Consider the following 6000-nt stretch of genomic DNA (forward strand, 5'->3'; position numbering starts at 1 on the left):
GTTTTTGTATCGGCGGGGTTTTATCTTTTTATCGGATCCAATTTGGGTTCGCACTCGTAATTCGAAACGGACTTGGTAAGGTGCGGTGAGTCGGATTCGTCTGGACCCGGTTAACGTGAATGGATCGGATTATTAAATTTTTAACTATTGACATTAACTCAAGTTTTTAAGAGGGATTTTTTTCACAAAATAATTTTCTAAAATATTAATATTTGCAAAATATTTTTTTCAAAATTTTATTTCGAAAACTAACTCTTCTTTCTCCACGTGAGCGTCACGCTGGGATTTCTTTCACCTCCTTCAATAAGGCAGCGAACAATTCACTATCTTCATAATATAATTATTGAAGATGATTAATAATTCACTACCTTAGTGAAGGCGGTGACTCCACCTTGATAAATTTTCTAAGTTCTTGTAATATATAAAGTGGAGGAGGTAAACCATTTACCGTCTTTGTAATATATTAAGTGAAGACGGTGAATGGCTCACCGCCTTTAGTGCCCTATAGGGGTGTAATGTGGGCCGTGCCGGGCCGGCACGGCCCCCGGACCGAACCGGGCTGGAAGATGGCGCGGCCCGCCCGTGCTAAATCCGGCCGGGCCCGTGCGGGCCGCGAACCCCTGACCATCCAGCCCAGCAGCCCCTGCCGGAAGGCACGGGCCTGTGCCGGCCGGGCCGTGCCTGCCTGGCCGTCGCGGCCGGCTCTTTTTTTTATTTTTTAATGTAATCATATAATTTTAAAAAATATGAACAATAAATTACATTATATAAAACGATATTTGATTAAAAAAATTTAAAATTTTTAAAATACTTACAAAAAAATAATATTTAAATTTATTTAATATATGTTTGTATTCTTTTTTTGAAAAAAAATAAAGTTGGAAGGTTTTGGTCGCAATGACCAAAATTGGCTTTGTCTCATGATCAATATTACTCCTCCAAGGTCTGCCTAGGCAACCTTGGAGGACTATTCCTTGGAGGAGGGCCAAGCCCTCCACCGAGGAGCAAACCCCAGGCCCGAAGGCAACTTTGCCTTGGGCCTGGGTTCCGGCCGCTGCTGGCCCGGCTGGCACGCCCAAGCGGCCGTGCCGTGCCTGGGCCATGGCCCTCTCTGGCTCCTCGGCCCGGCACGGCCCAGGCCCGTTTCGGGCCGTGCCGTGCCGGGCCGTCGGGCTCCAAATGTGAGGCCCAGCACGGCCCGAGGTGCCTGCCGGGCCCGGCCCGGCCCGGGTGCTACAGTGGCCGTGCCGGGCCACGGCCCGGCCCGCAGCCGTGCCGGGCCGGGCGGCCCACGTGCCGCCCGGCCCGTTTTACACCCCTAGTGCCCTACAACTTCATTCTGATTTTCTCTCGATTTTCTCTAAGTCCTCGAGGCTGGTTTTGAAGCACAGATAAGACGCTGGACAATTCACTATTTTTATAAAGGCAGTGAACGGCTCACCGTCTTTATGAAGACGGTGAGCCGTTCACCGTCTTCATTACAAATCGATAACAACAATTTGTACAAGTTTGGAGTATTTTTTTTTTTTTGAGAGAGATAGGTACCACGCTACCCGCTTCGTTTATTTCATTTAGAAATAAACTTAGCTAGAAATGTGAATCAACTGGAATTCGAACTTGGGTCTCGAGTACCAACCACCAAGCCCTTTGCCACTTGCTCTAGGGACGGTCAGTTGGAGCAAAAAATTTTACGAGAACAAAAACTTTAACAACAAAAACAACCAAACAAGAAGAACAACAAGATATATTAGAAAATTTCGAAAGGGTGTAGCGTCGCACTAAATGCGGTGAATGGTTTACTGCCTGTTGATGCCAAAATTAAAATTAACATGCCGACCTAGCCCACGTATGAGCTGAAGAAATAAGGACACGTGGTACACTAGGAGTCGGCAATAAGGCGCTTGAAGGTCAAAAGCGTTTAGACGGGAACGGTTGAGAAGTGGGGCGTAACTTCCATGTGAAGTGGGGCATAACTTTCATGTGAAGTGGGACGTAACTTCCATGAGAAATGGGGCATAACTTCCACGATCATGGTTACAACCACTTCCCCAACCAACCAAAAATGTGGGCTGAGAAGACATCACTATAAATAGTAAAGACATCACTATAAATAGTAACTTCAAAGCCTGTAATAAAGGTCTTTTCCCCTGAGAACAAAAGACCACCCTTATTTCCTCTGCATTTTATCGCTTTTCTATGAGTAGTCTAAATGTAATCTTTTTCTTTTCCGCATTTACTGCTTTCCTAGGAGTAATTCGCTAAGTAGAACCCTGAAGTCTGTTTGCCTCACGGGTATCACTCCGTTGTAGACTATATTTGCAAAGTCTGTCTGCACCATGGGCATCACTCTATTGTAAACTATATTTGCAGAGTCTATATGCCCTTTGGACACACTCTGTTTAATATATATATATATATATATATATATATATATATATATAGCTTCGCTCTTTTAGCCGACCAGTTACTGTGTACTTCTTCTATTCGGCTCTTCTGCCGACATTGATCCCTGCACAGTTCATACATTCGGCTTATCCAGCCGAACCGATTTTACGGTAAAGGTTTTCGAACCCGGTTGATCCGATCCCTCATCAGCCGAATCGCTTGATCTGTCGAAGGGCGCACACTTCGAGGGTCATCGTTCGCAGTCGTTCCACACCCCGACGCGCTCCCCGAGGAAGGTATTTGACCGGGTCAAAGGTCGGAAAATTCGGCTACCAACAATTTTTTGGCACGCCCGGTGGGACAACATTTTTAGGTAAATTTATATTTTATATAAATTATGGCTGATGATAATGCCATGAATTTGCGCAATAGGGTTGTTCCTAGAAATTCTGAGAGTGATCAACCTAGTGATTCAAACAATGCTGGCGAATGTCAAGCAGTTTTGCCAGTTGAAGGAGAAACTAGTGGACAGTCGGCTCATCAAGAGCCGAGTCTAACTCAGGCGCTCGGCCAGATGAGCCAAGTCCTGCAAACTTTAGATTAAAATATCCATCAAAGTACCGCTCGATTAGACGCGGTGCTGGCTGCCATCACGGCTTATAATAAAAATATTGCACGAATGGGGCAATTATTGACTCGAAATGAACAACCAATGACAGGCTTACAAGGGTCTATGATGACACCGGTGTTGCAAAATCCTGCAACACCGGTAAATGGACAGCCCCAATACCATGGGGCACCATTCCAAGCGGCTTACAGGCCAGCCGTCGTCAATACCGGTCAACAGCTGGAAATTGCATGGGGATTGCCACTACCCCCGCAGATGACAACATACTAGCCCCAAAATATAGGGGCTAGAGCTGGGGGGCAGGTTCCAAATATTCAAGAAGCAAATCCCATAGTACAAAACTTCGGACCATTACAAGGACCGAATGTAGCACAAGCACAAGTTCCTTTGCAGGAAAACAATGATGAAATATATGCGCAAATCGAAGAAGCCATCCGAAATACTGTTGAAATAGGTGCAAGGCCGGCAATGCGGCCTATGTTTAGATCACCTTATCCTACAAATATAGACATAGAGCATCCATACCCGGCAAACTAGAAAATACCGAAGTTTGATAAATTTTTTGGGGATGAGACCGAAAACACGGTTGAACATGTGACGCGGTTCACGGCACAGTGCAGGGAAGCCGCGACAGATCCATTTTTAAAATTAAGATTGTTTAACACGTCGTTAACTAAAACGGCGTTTACTTGGTATACAAGTTTATCAACCAATTCCGTCCAAGATTGGGACAAATTGGAAAGAAAATTTCATGAGCGATTCTATAGGTCGGAGCCACAATTATCGGTTGTCGACTTGGCTTTACAACGACAAATGTCAGATGAAACGGTTGAAGAGTATTTGAACCGTTTCAAAATAGCCAAAACCCGGTGCTTTATGAGAATGCTGGAATCAGAGTTCGCCAAAATTGCGTTAAATAGTCTGCATTTTAAGATAAAAGACTATTTTGAAGATAAGTATTTTTCTAACCTATTTGATCTAGGTATTCGAGTTGCCCAATATGAGCAATTTCGGAAGGAAAGTGAGGACAATCGGCTGCAATGGAGTCGATATAAAAAGCAAAGCAAAGGCAAAGAGAACTTCTTGATAGAAGAACAGTCGGTTCAAAAAGAGCCGAGCCAATCAAGTGAAAGTGAAGAATCGGCTGATGAAGCCAAGGTATATGCGGCTGGTAAAGAGCCAATTTCTTCAAGAAGAAATCTTGATAGAAGAACATTCGGTTCAAAAAGAGCCGAACCAATCAAGTAAAGTAAAGAATCGGCTGATGAAGCTGAGGTATATACGGCTGGGACGATAAAGAGCCGTTTTCTTAAAGCCGACCAGGACCAGCAAAACCAAAGCTTGGGTCTCAGCTGTGTCATTTGAGCAGTCAATTTGGCACCAATAGTTATCCGAATGTTCATTCGAAAGGCTATTGGGGTGGCATTGTTGATGCCAATATTGAAATTAACATGCCGACCTAGCTCACGTATGAGCCGAAGAAATAAGGATACGTGGTACACCAGGAGTCGGCAATAAGGCGCCTGAAGGCCAAGAGTGTTTAGGCGGGAACGGTTGAGAAGTGGGGCGTAACTTCCATGTGAAGTGGGGCATAACTTCCATGTGAAGTGGGACGTAACTTTCATGAGAAGTGGGGCATAACTTCCACGATCATGGTTACAACCACTCCCCCAACCAACCAAAAATGTGGGCTGAGAAGATATCACTATAAATAGTAACTTCAAAGCCTGTAATAAAGGTCTTTTTCCCTGGGAATAAAAGACCACCCTTATTTCCTCTGTATTTTATCGCTTTTCTAGGAGTAGTCTAAATATAATCTTTTTCTTTTCCGCATTTACTGCTTTTCTAGGAGTAGTTCACTAAGTAGAACCCTGGAGTCTGTCTGCCCCACGGGCATCACTCCGTTGTAGACTATATTTGCAGAGTCTGTCTGCACTATAGGCATCACTCTGTTGTAAACTATATTTGCAGAGTCTGTATGCCCTTTGGGCACACTCTATTTAATTAATATATAAATATATATATACATATACATATATGTATATATATACATATATGTATATCAATAGTATATTATGCTATATCATGTAAACTGTATAACAATATAATATCTATAATATATATAATTAATATAATAATATAGAATACGCTAATATAACTATTAATAGGGCACTAAGTCATTGGCTTGCTAACCAAGTTTTGGCCATTGATAAGAGATGTATGGTTAAGAGATATGGGCCCCTAGGTGATGGGTGGTTGGGTTGAATCTATGATCTAAACGAGTGAAAATAGTCTCAAATAGTAAGCCACGGTGGAAAACTGTAGCACCAAGTGTTTCGTAGCTATTAAATCAGCATGCGTTGGGAGTAGATGGACTCTATATATACTATCTATTAATATATAATTATATACATCTTATATATATGTATATATAATGATCTAATGTATATATATATTATATTAGATAATATATATATACATCTATGAATATTGTATAATGTAACATATATAGTTATAAACATGTATATGTATACATATAGTATATAGTTATACACATTATATGTATATCTAATATACCATATAATATATATATTACTATATATACATATATACATATATGGTTTATATTGTATAATATACTAGATTAACTATTAAATATATACAATATACATATATGTATATATATAATATATAAACATATACTGTATATATATACCATATATACAATATATATTATTAATTAATACCATATAACTATATATATATATTGTCTATATATACTACATAGATGTAATATATGTATATATATAGAATTGTAATATAGGACAGATGTATATAGTATATAGTATATATATAATACACTATAATATTATATATGTTATGTATATAACATCATATATATATTTATTGTTATATATACAATATATATACATCTATATATATACAGATGTATAAGATATGTATTTTTTAATTTAATAGATATATAT

This window comes from Ananas comosus, linkage group 13 (genome assembly GCF_001540865.1).
Source record: "Ananas comosus cultivar F153 linkage group 13, ASM154086v1, whole genome shotgun sequence".
Lineage (NCBI taxonomy): Eukaryota > Viridiplantae > Streptophyta > Magnoliopsida > Poales > Bromeliaceae > Ananas > Ananas comosus.